The 14689-nt window shown below is 40.7% G+C and overlaps 1 protein-coding gene and 1 pseudogene across 2 annotated transcripts in view; one reads left to right on the top strand and one right to left on the bottom strand.

The window, feature by feature from the left end:
* KCNQ5 (potassium voltage-gated channel subfamily Q member 5) overlaps positions 1-14689 on the top strand; it is a 529981-nt gene that overhangs the window by 358536 nt on the left and 156756 nt on the right. The window lies entirely within an intron of this gene.
* Positions 10109-10741, bottom strand: LOC132236505 (GTP-binding nuclear protein Ran-like; annotated as a pseudogene).

The raw sequence follows: 14689 nt of genomic DNA, 5'->3' as shown, positions 1-14689 counted from the left end.
CCAATCCCTTACCTTGCCACACACAGGCTTCTCACATAGCTCTAACTTTACCTTAAATTTTGAGGCTTATTTCAACATGTTTCCCTTAAAGTCACCCACACAGTATCATTGTATGTATGTATCCCTGTGTGCATGTGTGTACGTGCTCTCTCTCTCTCTCTCTCTCTCTCTCTCTCTCTCTCTCTTTCTCTCACAGTCACACTCTACACTTCAGCAATATTAAGCCATTCATATTTTTATGCACACTGCCTCTGTGCCTTTATTAATTTTAGTTCTTCTATTTGAAAAGCCCAGTTCTACCACTTCTCTTCACCACCTTAATGACTCCTATCATTTTTTAAGTCTCAGCTCATCTCCCGTCTTCCTGGGTGTTCTTCCTGACTCCCCAGGAGCTATGATATTCCCTTCCTCTGTGCTCTGGGGTCCAGCACAGCTCAGAAGAAATGGCTGATAGCAGCATTCACACTGCAGTATGATTGTTAGTTTCCAAGCATATACTGTATTTCATTTCTGTTAGACTGAAAACTACATAAGACTAAGGATTGTCTGTCACTAGTCTTTTTATTTCCTAGAATGTACATACCACAGTGCCTAGCACGTAGGAGATGCTCAATAAATATGTGAAAACTAAGTGGCGTGGCCATCCAGTCTAAAGACACCAGCAGTAATTCTCCACATGTATGCTTCTTTCGTTGTCTCTATAGTGTCTACCACTACTTGATATTTTCTTGATTATTTGGAACTCTTTTTCATTGCTGGTTTCTGTCACTAGAATACAAGTGGACTTTTGTTATTATGTTTACTTTCACCCCATGCCTACACAAAACATGTACTCAATGCCTAGAACAACAAGAAAGGTACAAGGTAAGCTATCAAGTGTGTGAAATGAATGAGGCGATCCAGATTTTGTTCTCCTCAACTAATAGCAAGCTTTTTAATAAGTTACTATATAAAGTCAGTGCCTCTAGAGAGACATTAAGATACTCTGTTTTTAATTAATCTTTTAAGTTTAGCAGTATGAAATTCCAAAACCAATTTCTTACTCAGATGGAATACATATAAAGACAAGTATAAGTATTGCAGAATACAAGGTTCAATAATCTAAAATGATTATTTGCTAATTTTTACCTTTTTTTTCACTCATCCTCATTTTCTGCTGACTTTCATGTGCTCTTCTGAATCTGGTATAATCAAGAGATTTATGTTATTAAAACAAATACTCTTACCTAATATCAAAGCAGGCTGATCATTAGCATTAAAGAATAATAGTATAATATGAATCAGTAGCCAACATTAAAAATTAATAAGATCATGTAACAAGAGAGAATTACTGTAATGACCTAGCCAGTGATTCAACACTAACATATTTTAATTAAAAACTCATTTAGTAATGACTAAGTCATTCACTAATGGTCTCTAGAGGCAAAAAGAAATAGGGACCAATGTCTCTAAATAGCTTCCTATGATAGCATTTTAGATCAACAGAACTTAATCAAACTAAGACATAGTTATCACTCCCTCCTCAGATTTCACTCAATATATTATTTATATTTCACTTTTGACACATATTTTGCTTTAAACCTGGCTAAAGTCACAAAGGTCTAGATTAGTCTGGCTGGATTTTAGGGGGGTCAGGTAGACAAACGGAGACTCAGAGGAAGGTTGAAACTGTGCTGAAAAAGAACCTAGTTTTCCCAAATAAAGTCATTTGGATTCTATGCTGTCAGTGATGGAAATCAAAAAGAGGTCTTTAAGTAGTACAATGACCTGATCAAGTGTGGTTTTGAGAAAGACAATTCTGAGTTCTCCTCGGAGGATACTAGTAATTGGAATAGAGGAGGTATGGATGAGAATAGAGACTGCTGCATTGCCCTGAGGCACATAATGAGCATCTGGACTAAGATAGAAACAGAGAAAGGAGAGAAAAGGCTGGATTCAGGTGGCATTTCTGAGATCGAGCAAGGAGGAATGGTATTTGAAGGAGAGACTGGGGATGAAGATGCCTGTGAATCTGACTTTAGGTTGTGGTCAGATAGTGACATCATTGCCCAAGACTGTGAATACAGAACAGGTTCAGAGGAAAGATAAGCTGGCTTATAAAATATAACATTTCATTAATTTGGGGACCATCAGAACATATTGGAAATATTGTATCTCTAGTCCAGGGGATGTAGGAGTCTAGATTTGGAGATCATGCTATGTAGGGGAAATGAAAGAACTCTGAGAGGTGGACAGTGAGAAAATTGTAAAAGGAAATAGCAGCCACCATTATGGAGAGCAAATCACTCTGAGATCAGATGTCTTATGAATACTCTTCTTTATTCCATGCCCCTAGAAACCTAATGCCAATGTTAAAAGTTAGACTTTAGTCATTTCACTAGGCAACTTCCCAGGACATGGTTCACCACCTATGTCATCTTCAGCACTGGAATTTAAATGGTTAGAGCATTCGTTTGCAGCAGTCTTTGTCCAAAGTGTTGTGGCTCCTGGATAACGGATACAAAATTGTGGATGGAGCCTTCTTCCCTTGAGGAGCTATGGGTCAATATTGCACCGAGGATCCAGTGATTTTAATTAATTTTTTTAAAGCAAAACTCTGAGAGCTGTTCTTAATTACCCTAAATCTAGGATAAAAATCCAGGAAGCTTTAAGGGTGTTGCAATCCCCCGTTGCTGTCCATTTTCCCACATCATAGAGGGATGGAGTTCTCCAAGAAATGGAGCACCTTGGAAGGTTTGTTACCTTTCATCTACACAAATGTCTAAGGTTGTGTGGAAACAGTGCTTTTCAGAAATCTAGCATCTTCCCCAAATATCAATCTTTTTTCAATAATCAAAATCACTTCCTACCACATGGTAGGTAATTTGAGAACCACTCACCTAAGCTGTTGTGAACAGTAAAAAGTCAGTCCTTAGCCGTAAGCCTCAGGCATAAATAATCCTGGCCAAATACCTGAACAGCAAATATCAATATAAGAGTTCAATCACTGGCACAAGTGTCTGTATCATTAGGACAGAATGATCAAAGGAAAACAATTTTTTTAAAAGAGGTTTTGGGTAACCTACATATGTGTGCTTCTCTTGATATGTCATGAAATGACAGCTGGAAATAAAAAACTATCCAAGTGTGAGATTTTCAGGAGATGAGAGAGGGAACACTGAAGAGGAAAGGAATTAATTGCTTGGGGAAATCTCCAAGAAAAATCAATTTGAAATGAGGGATTTCCCTTTCTCTTGTCTAAGTAATATTCAGAAATATAGAGGGATGAAATAAAATCTCAACCTGATTTGACTTGTAGCCAGAACCAAAATTCATTCTTGTATTTCTGTTGATGACAACTTTTTAAAATTTTAAGATGGAAATTTCTAACAACTATGGTGACTAGCTACTTTTTATAAGACTGGCATTTCAGATGAACAAAAACATTATTCAAGTAGGTTCTTTTTACAATAGACAAAAAAAAATCACCAAAGCAAATAACCACCCTCAACTTTTATGAATTGGGTCCCAGCCTAAGGATGCTAAGGTAGGAAGAGCATGCTGCTTGCCCAATGGTCATCCCTCCTTGACACAGCTCAGCACTGCTTAAAAGTCCCCTTGACACTTAAAAATTTTAACATTTAAGTAATAGTATCAATTATAAGCCATATGCTTTCTTTTTCTAATTTAAAAAGTATTTTTATTTTTCAGTTACAGTTGACATACAATACTAGTTTCAGGTGTACAACATGGTGATTAGACATTTATATAACTTAGGAAGTGATGACCCCAATTAGTCTAGTGTCTATCTGACACCATACATAGTTAATACAATATTATTGACTGTGTTCCCTCTGCTGTACTTCACATCCCCATGTCTGTTTTTATAACTAGCAGTTGCTATTCTTAAACCCTTTCACCATTTTTGCCTATTCTCTTAACCCCCCTCTCATCTGGTGACCATGAATTAGTTCTCTGTATCTGTGAGTTTGTTTGTTTGTTTTGTTAGTTTATTTTGTTATTTAGATTTCACAGATAAGTGAAATCATATGGTATTTGTCTTTCTCTGTTTGACCAATTTCACTTAGTTTAATACCCTCTAGATCCATCCATCTTGTAACAAATGGCAAGATTGCATTCTTTTTATGGCTGAGCAATATTCCATTGTATATGTGTACCATATCTTTTTTATCCATTCATCTATCAGTGGTCACTTAGTTTGCTTCCATATCTTGGTTATTATAAATAATGCTGCAATGAACATAGGAGTGCACATATCTTTCTGAATTAGTGTTTTAGAATGTCTTTGGAAATATATCCAAAAGTGGAATTGCTGGGTCAGCCATATGCTTTTCTTAAAATCTTAAACATTCAACATTTGGTTAAAAGACTGAGGAAGACAGTATTATTTTGTCCCTGATCTCTTTAAAATAGTCTCATTTTATGGTCACTCCTTTACATGTAGCCATAAACTCAGAAATAAGGGATATTTGAAGTCTCTTCTCTCCAACTTTGGCTTAGCTGTCAGAAAGTGAAGAGTAATCTGATTCTCACTACCTTCATACTACTTCAAAGATTTCTGACACAGATATTTGTCAAATTTGAAGAAAAATGTGGCCTTTTTCCAAAACTGTTACAACATAATTGTTGCTCTAGAACCCCAGCAAGAAGAATGTAAGCAAAAGAACAGGATAAGCAAGTATTGTCAAGTTTTATGTTCTACAAACTTATAAATAAAAACATTCTAAGTCTTAGAATCTAAAAGTTCTGAATTCCCATTTAAAATTATCTTTTTTTAAATTAAATCTTTATTGTTCAGATTATTACAGTTGTTCCTCTTTTTTCCTCCCATAGCTCCCCTCTACCCGGTTCCCCTCCCACCCTCTGCCCTCACTCCCCTCCCCACCACTGTCCTCATTCATAGGTGCATGATTTTTGTCCAGTCTCTTCCTGCATCCCCCACACCCCTTTCCCCCCCAAGAATAGTCAGTCCACTCCCTTTCTATGCCCCTGATTCTATTATAATCACCAGTTTATTCTGTTCATCAGATTATTTATTCACTTGATTTTTAGATTCACTTGTTGATGGATGTGTATTTGTTGTTCATAATTAGTATCTTTACCTTTTTCTTCTTCTTCCTCTTCTTAAAAGATACCTTTCAGCATTTCATATAATGCTGGTTTGGTGGTGATGAACTCCTTTAGCTTTTCCTTATCTGTGAAGCTCTTTATCTGACCTTCAATTCTGAATGATAGCTTTGCTGGATAAAGTAATCTTGGTTGTAGGTTCTTGGCATTCATCACTTTGAATATTTCTTGCCACTCCCTTCTGGCCTGCAAAGTTTCTGTTGAGGAATCAGCTGACAGTCATATGGGTATTCCCTTGTAGGTAACTGAGTTTCTTTCTCTTGCTGCTTTTAAGATTCTCTCTTTGTCTTTTGCTCTTGGCATTTTAATTATGATGTGTCTTGGTGTGGTCCTCTTTGGATTCCTTTTGTTTGGGGTTCTCTGCACTGCCTGGACTTGTATGTCTATTTCTTTCACCAGGTGGGGGAAGTTTTCTGTCATTATTTCTTCGAATAGGTTTTCAATATCTTGCTCTCTCTCATCTTCTGGCACCCCTATAATTTGGATGTTGGTACACTTGAAGCTGTCCCAGAGGCTCCTTACACTATCTTCATATTTTTGGATTCTTTTTTCATTTTGCTTTTCCGGTTGGGTGTTTTTTTGCTCCTTCGTATTTCAAATCTTTGACTTGATTCTTGCGCTCCTCTGGTCTGCTGTTGGGAGTCTGTATAATATTCTTTATTTCAGTCAGTGTAATCTTAATTTCTAGTTGGTCCTTTATCACAACATCGAGGGTCTCACTAGATTTCTTGAAGGTCTCATTAAGTTTATCGGCGGTTTCTAGAAAATTCTTGAAAAACCTTAAAAGTGTGGTTTTGAACTCTATATCCAGTAGTTTGCTTTCCTCCATTTCTGTCATTTGTGTCCTGTTTCTTTGTCTCCTCATTTTTTATGCTTCGCTGTGTCGATAGAGTGGGTTTCTGTGCTAAGTGTCCTATAGGGCCTGGTGGCTCAGCCTCCCCAATTACCTGAGGTAGACACTCTTGGTGCACCCCCTTGTGGGCTTTGTGCACAGTTTTGTTGTAGTTAAGCCTTGATTGTTGTAGGTATCACTGGGAGGAATTGACCTCCAGGCCAATTGGCTGTGATAATCAGCTGTGTCTACGGTGGGAGAACTTCTGTGCTGAAAACACCCTTATGGGGCAAGACTTGCTTCAGTGGGGCTTTGGTGCTCACTGAGTCTGCCCCCTGAGTGTGTCCTTTTTGGATCCTAGGAGCTGCAATCTGGATGGTCCCACTCTGACCACTGGGTACACTGGCTCTTGGATCTAAGGAGGTACTAATCTAGCCTCTGCCTGAGGCTACCCAGCAGAAGCCAGCTGTAAAGCAATGCAAGTTGCCATGGGGCCTTGGGCCAGCTGCAGTTTGTTAAGTAATTTTCAGATTATAAAGGCAGGGCCTTTCATATGCAAAAGCTTCCGTGCATGGCTTGGGCGGGGCAGGGTCCCAGGGGATCAACAAGTCAGGCGGAATGAGCAGTATGGCTGCTCTCAGTCCTGCCCTAATAGGCCCCAGCAATCACTGCGGGCGCCTCTGAGAGAAAGCTGCCCTCGAGTTCCGACTGATGCCAGACAGTCCCATTTCTTCCATATGAGTCTGGGTCCCCAGAGACTCTCCCGGAACTGGAGCTCAGAGCCTGAGACTCCCTCCCCATTGAAAAAGACAACCGCACCCTCAACTGCCAGCCCCGCTCTGCATGCACCTCTGCACCTTACTGTTTTACTTCCGTACTGCACCTCCTCTGAGTCTCGGTATGCTTTTCTCTTTCCTTCTAGTTGTAGAATTTCCACTCAGCCAGCCTTCCTGTGGTTCTGGATGATGTCTGTTCCATCTTTTAGTTGTATTTTTGAAGTGGTTGTGCGAGGAGCAATCTCCGGTGTTTACCTGTGCCGCCATCTTGGTTTCTCTCTCTAAAATTATCTTGAAAGTATATAACAATCAAATATAAGATGATTCTTTGTGTGGCTGCTGTGGTTTTTTTCTTCCTTTACTGGTAACAAATGATAACAAATCTAACACTGTTTCTTGTCTCCTTAGAGCCACTCTTGGAAACTTGTGAGTTCAGGGCCACATTGAAGACTAGGCATGAAGAACGTTGGGTTGTCACTTGGCAATGAGGAGAACAAAATCCACTTGGAAGTTCTAATAAGTTCTAATTCTTATAGGAAATCATCATCAAGGATATGTTATATCTCCAAGCTTCTACTTTTTAGTATTTTTTGTGTCAGGGAAAAGTCTTGCTCTTAGCTTAGATTCTCATTCCTATTCCCTTGCCTGGAATAGACATGCGTATGATTTATGTCCCAGAGCCCATGCCCTGCTTCTTGGATCATCTGTGGGTGCCCAGTTGCTCTCAGAGAGAGAAACCCCACCTTTACCAAAACCTGGTGAGTGCCTAGAGCAGCTGTGGTGAGGAGACAGAAAATGAAAGCTGGTTCTTCCTGAGGCCCTTCTCCTGAAATGCTCCCCTTTTTTCTCAGCGTAAAAACCAAAGTTCTTGCAATGCCCTGAAGGACCCTACAGTCTGGCCCTCCTTTCCCCTCTGTCTTTACCTCCTACCCCTCTAACCTTACCTGACCTACTACAGCCACCCATCTCTGTGTTCCTCTTCATACCTCAAGGCTTTTGCACCAACAGATCCTTCTGCCTCTTTCATCAGAAATCTGCTTGGCTCACTCCCTTAACACTGTCTAGTCTTCTCAGAAAGGCCTATGCTGACTATCTGTTTAAGGCTGGACACCTGCCAGCTCTCTCCAGCACCTTCACCCTCCTTTATCACTCTCCGTAGCACTTACCTTCTGTTATATAAAATGCACTTATTCATTATATTTACTCTATGCCTCCCTCACTAGAAGGATCAAGAGGGCAGAAATGTATGACTCTTTGCTCGCTTAGGTATCTCCAGCATCTACTATAAAAGAGTACCTGGCACATAGTAAGCACTCAATAACTCTCAAATGAGTGGATTTACTTTATAGCAGTTAGAAAAGTGATTTAATATATCAAGCACTGTACTTAGCCATGTCTAAATATTAAGTCATTTAAACCATGATAAAAACCCTATAAAGAAGGAGTTGTTATCCCCCTTTTATAGAAAAGAAAACTGAGGTGCAGTGAGGTTAAGTTAAATTGCCCAGTAACTAGTAAGTAGCAGAACCCCCTCCATGCTCCTAACCCTTTCTCCGCCAAATGAATGAATGAATGAATGAATGAATGAAATATGGTGGAGTCTCCATTTTTTAGCACTTTGTCTTGAGCTTCCTAGTATGACCAAATTAATGACCCCAGTGTTTTATAGGGACCTAATCAAATCACTGTGCCAGTCCTTTGCCTCCTAGAAGAAGAACTTGCAGTTTTTTAGGTCTCCAAGGCCAGTTTCAGGAAGAGAGGGGGGCAAGGGGGCCTATCTACTGGGCCAGTTGTAAGAGAGGTACAAAAATGGATCAGAACAGAACACACAAATGTAGAGCAACAGACTGGTGGGTCTCAGGCCCATTGGATGCGCTAGAGACCCTTCCTGTGGGTCCACCCTAGCATGCTTCTACCCGGCTGGGGACTAATTCCCACCCTCACAGGGGCCTAGAGCTACCTGTGGGACAGACTGACACATATTTACATACTAATTTATGCAGCTAGCTATAGCTTTTTGGAATGATTATTGCAATGTTTGGAAAACATTTAGGATGATTGAAAGGGGGTAGTTAGAATTTGGGAGGAGACATATTTCTTACCAATTTTCCATTGAGTCAATACTTAGGGAATTTCTGCTAACAAACTGTTGCCAAATAAAGATCCTGCTGGGTTTTCTTTAATTAATGAGATGGCTTGGTTGCAACTATTCCATTAATTGTTTAAATGCAAATAAGTGCTATTAAAGACCTTGAAAATGCTTTCGTCTTAAATATGTTAAACCTTTTCCCGTGTCCTCTCATTCCTGTTCTTAATTTGCCTCCTAAATCCTCTTTTAATCAATGGTACCAAATCAGTGCTACCTAAAGTCCAGCAGAATTGTCACAAACCCTGAACCAAGGGAGTCGGAATGGAAGTAATGAATTGTATTTGTGTTCTTGAAGAAGCTAAGAATCCACTGAGCCTGCATTTACTACGCAAACAAGCAGAGCAAACATAACGGAAGAAGGTGTAAAAATAGGAACTTTCAACAATATAAACAGGCTATACTCTCTGATAAGATATCAATTTTGAATACATAAAGCTAGTCTTGGAAAACTATACCTTTGGTGACTCTTAGGTTCTCTTTATTATGGAGGATGGGGGGCCAGGGGCTGTGAAATGCTTGCTTTAATACAATTCTCTTCCTGCCTGTCAGGATATGGGGCTGGGAGGTGGGGGAGCAGCAGGGAAGTCTGACAAGAGGCTGTGATGGACGCAGCTGCGCAGCCAGGCTACCTTGAGGTGAGCCTCACAGCATCTCTTCCTTGGAAGCTTCATGGTCGGGCTGGAAGATAACCAAGGACGAAAAGGGGAACACATTTTCCAGGGCCCTGCTTGCTTCAACGGGAGAACCCACCTCTGTGGGTTCCTTGCTCCTTTTCCCTCCAGCCTAACACCTCCTGCCTCCACCTCAGGCTGCGGACATTTCGCAGCCGCACAGCTTGCCCCAGGACTTCTTCTTTCTTTCTGTTTTTTAAGGTATTGGAAGTGCAACTTTATTCTGATTCTAGACGAAAAGAAATGGGAATGACAGTAATAAACAAGGACTCACCACTGAGTATCGTGACGTGACTGCAGCAGTCTTATATTTGAAACTCAATAAGGAAGCAACTGCATTCCAACACAGCTAAGTATGCAGGTCCAAAAAATGAAGGTGTTTTTTAGCTGCCACATTCACTCCGAAGCCCATTCATCTCCTTTCACGGCCCAGAGATCAAGCACAGGCCCCGCTGAGCTCCACAGTAAAGTGGCAAACACGCGGCACCACTGACACCCCAGGACAGTCGCCTATAAAACTGGACTTCCGACTCGGGGCTTCAGCTTCCCTTTCTCACAGGCCGTCATCGTCCAGGAGAGCAAAAGTCTGAGCAACCTCTCGATCGGGTTCTTACTGTGCTGACAAAGCTGGGTCCAGGACAGCCTCTGGTGGGTCAAGAGTGGGCACGGCAGCAAACTCCCACTTAGGGTCTCCAGTGAGTTTTCTAGGCTGCCAGAGGAAGGGCTTTTCAAAGTGATAGTTACTTTTGGCAGCCGTGTCGTAGTACTGAAGATACTTCTTGCGGTAGAAGACAATTGATTTTGCCTTAACATTCCTGTCCTTAGTATCCACTTTGTTGCCACACAACACAGTGGGGATGTTTTCACACGCTCCGTACCAGAGCTCGATGCCAGTTAGGCACATTCTTGTGAGTCACTCTCGAAGTTACAGCAAACATTAAAATGGCACCCTGGGCTCGCCATTAGAAGTCCCCAAACTTCTCCTGGCCCGCTGTATCCCTCACATTGAACATAGTAGGCCCTCTGTTGGTGTGGAACATGAGGGGATGGACTTCACACCCAGGGTGGCTACTTACTTCTCAAATTCCCCAGTCAGATGGTGTTTCACAGATGTAGTTTTCCCAGCCCCACCATCGCCAACCAATATAAGTTTGAACTGAACTTGGGGTTCTCCTTGGGCGGCCATAATGATGTCACTTCCAGAAGCCTCTCTGGGCCATCTGACTGAGAGGTGGAAAGATGGCAAAAGAGTAATTCCGCTCCAGGACTTCTTTTGTCTAGATTCTACAGAAGGTCAACTTGACCCTGCTATATCACTTTACATCTACCCAGGCAGTCCATGTGTCTTCAGAAATGGTAAGGAGTATACTTGCTCCAATGCATTCTTTTCTGGGGGCAGAGCCTTACTTCTAAATGACAGTTATTTTTGCTCAGAGCCTACTTGTTGTTAATGTCCTATAAAGTTGTATGGGTCTATATTACCATGGCTTGGGCATTAGTTGTGCACAAGATGCTTTATTAGCTAACATGTGAATCAGTCCTCTCATATGTCATTATATTACTACTATGGTCTCCAAGTCAGGTGTCGTGTTGCCAGATAGGAATAAGTCCACAGCCAAACAAAAGAGCGGGAGAGCAGAGCAGGGTTTCAAGTTGCTGTGGCAGATCAGTTCCCTCCTACACTAAGTGATTTTCCAAATCAGTCCATCACCGATCAGAGGCTGTTTGGCAGGTGTGCATACTGGGTGGCAAGCAGGCAGTGGTGTATTACTAAAGATATGCTGATGATGTAAACACAGGTGTTTGGAGAAATAACATTCTAAATACTATTATAGGCAAATAAAAATGATGGTTTATGTACAATAGAAGCCATCTCTGTCTGAATTAAAGATTAGATGTATCAAGAGAAGGCATTTTCTCTCCAAAAGGCTTTAGGATGAGAACACAGCTTAATTAATAACACAGCAGAGAAATGGAAGACACAAAGGCTATTGCAAGTACTCCTTGGATTTAGCTGTCAGAATAATTCACCATTCAATCAAATTAATAAATATTTGTCACGTGCTATATTTTATGTTTAAGGATCATAAAAAAATTGGCGCTCTAAAACACCTGGAAATTTCCCAAAGTTTTCTTGTTTTTACTCTCATCTCAGTTTTTCTTAAGCCAATGGTTATAGAAGATATATTCCTTCTTAATCTATTGTTTAATGGTTCAAATGAACAACAGGCAGAGAAGCTTATTAAATTAGTTCAAGGTTACCTATAAACAGGCCCTTCGTCTTATCTAATTTAAGAGTACACTTGATTTATAGCATGGCTGATCTTGAATGATTTTGATGGATAACTAGAAACAATTAACTAGAGACATAAATAAATATCCTATAATCTTGACAGATTTCATAAAGGATCCAATGTGAAGATTCACATGGCTAATAAACTTGAAACTATTAAAATAACTCCAGTTATATTTTATTTTTCTTAGTGATTTGAATGTTTCAGAGGGCAGAAATCTTCAAATTTCCCTTCAATTTAGAAAGTGTTATTAATGGAATATTGTTATAATGTCATTGTTTCATTGTTTTATATACTTTGGGGATAGTTAACATCTTATGTGTATCAGAGATTGCACCTAGAGTTGATATGCACTTTCTATTTGTGGTAATATGCTCTGTTAATAGGGTCTACTGTAGATTTTCATTCTTAGAGTTTTGTCTCTCCTTTTCTTCTGGTAAGCCTAGATGACTAATGCAAGTACCCTAAAGGAACAGGGAAGGGACAGATTGTTTTGAAGTGAAGGGATCTCTCAATATAAGAGCAATTTCTTGGTCCAAGCAAGGGCAGGTGTAAGGGCAGAGACATAACGAGGATCTATGAGTCTGTTTCTGTTTTGTTTGTTCATTTATTTTGTTCTTTGGATTCCACATATAAGTGAAATCATATGGTATTTGTCTTTCTCTGACTTATTTAACTTAATACCTTCCAGGTCCATCCATGTTGTCACAAATGGTAAGATTTCATTCTTTTTATGGCCAAGTAATGTTCCATTGTATATGTGTGCCACAGCTTTTTTTAGCCACTTTATTGATGGGCACTTTGGTTCTTTCATATCTTGACTATAGTAAACAAAGCTCAATGAACATAGGGGTGAATATATCCTTTCAAATTAGTGTTTTGGGTTTCTTCAGATAGATACCCAGAAGTGGAATTGCTGGGTCATAAGGCAGTTCCATTTTTAATTTTTTTGAGGAACCTTTTGGAGGCTTTCTTGATATTTCCATTTTTATCTGATTCAGGGCTTTCGGCTTCAGTTCTAAGTTGAACTGACTCATTTGTGATTATTTGGCAAAACTGTAGCAGAATAAATATCTAGGTTCAGTTCAAGGTGCGGCAAACTGTTTTCAATTTTTCCAGCTTGGAGTTCATGATTCAGAGGTTTAGTTCTAATCCCTGCTATATACACAGGTGGTTGCTTGCAGGCACAACCATATACAGCCAGATACAATTTAGCTTGGAGTGGGGGAGGGTAGACAACCGTAAAAAAATCAGTAAACCCGCTTTCTGTTCCTAATGGAGGGAAGAGGAGAATGTGAGGGAAGCCCCTATGTGCACTGTCAACTTGGGCACCCCAGCAGAGAGCACCGCTGTGGCTCTGTCCCACAGAGAGATGCCCCCGCGGCAGATGGAGTCATGTTTTACCCTGCTGTAGGATATGTCTTTAAGAACACAGAACATGAACACAGAAGGTGTCTCTTGAGTGTCTCCTCCATATTGGATGGGCATTATAGCCCTTTATAGCAGCCAGCCCAAGCCTAAGAGTCTAAAATCAATACAAGAGGGCAAAAGTCCTCATCATGGCATCCCCCCTGGCAACGAGGATGCATAGGACCCCTGCTAGATTGAACAGAGGGGGAAACCTGGGATGTCCTCTGTTCCCCGTGTTTGTAGTACTGCTCTCCTCCCCAGCAAGCGGCATCCGCTTCCTGCCCCTGCCCATTTGCTCTCAACCTGTGGCCCCAACACCTGAGAAAGACCTGTCCCTGATCTTCCTTTGGTAACCAGCTGTAAATCAGTCATTTGAAATGGGACATTTTCAATCTATTCCCTTCCCTATGCCTCTCTGAGGAACCTTGGAGATAAATGAACACTGTTATATAAGTGTGGTTAAATAAATTACTTTTCAGAGGGAGATTTACATTTTATCAGGTGTAAAAAACTTAAAGGGATAAATTGTTTCTAGAGAAATTTCTGGAATCACCCAACAGAAAATCAGGAGGGCCCTAGCCGGTTTGGCTCAGTGGATAGAGCGTCAGCCTGGGATCTGAAAGGTCCCAGGTTCGATTCCGGTCAAGGGCACATGCCTGGGTTGTGGGCTCGATCCCCAGTGGGGGACTTGCAGGAAGCAGCCAATCCATGATTCTCTCTTATCATGGATGTTTCTATCTCTCTCTCCATCTTCCTTCCTCTCTGAAATCAATAAAAATATATTTTAAAAAAAATCAGGAGGACCTCAGGAGCCACTTGATTCTCCTGGTGCTCCCAAAGTGAATTCCTTTTTCAGTGTCTTCCTAATCCTTCCAGCTCACAAAGTCTACCCCCAGATACACTGGTTTTCTAGACTATCTCAATTGCTCTTTCCCAAGGCAGGAGCCATTGATGCTCTTCACACCTTGTTCTGGTCTCCCCATCCTCACCCCACTGCCTACTTCTATGTCCCTCTTCTCTACACAACCCCCACTCAGTGTCTACTAAGTAACTTAGTAAATTTCCATCGTAGTCTCACCACCAGCCCCCGCAGACATGATTCTAAAGGCATTGATATGTCAACTCCAGGTCAAATCAGCCCCTTTGACAGACACACGTTTTCCTTCAAATTCTCTTCCAATGTGCTGATAGTCAATATATCTTCCTAAAAAGTAAAAAGAAATGTGAAAGTAATCTAAATTGATGATGGCGAGTGGCAGGGGTCCTCAAACTACGGCCCGCGGGCCACACGCAAATACAAATATTGTATTTGTTCCCATTTTGTTTTTTTTACTTCAAAATAAGATATGTGCAGTGTGCATAGAAATTTGTTCATAGTTTTTTTTTTAAACTATTGTCCGGCCCTCCAACGGTCTGAGGGACAGTGACCT

This window comes from Myotis daubentonii, chromosome 6, assembly GCF_963259705.1.
Source record: "Myotis daubentonii chromosome 6, mMyoDau2.1, whole genome shotgun sequence".
NCBI classification, from domain to species: Eukaryota; Metazoa; Chordata; class Mammalia; order Chiroptera; family Vespertilionidae; genus Myotis; species Myotis daubentonii.
The sequence above is the reverse complement of the archived record's forward strand: the minus strand, read 5'-3'. Positions and strand labels throughout refer to the sequence as shown.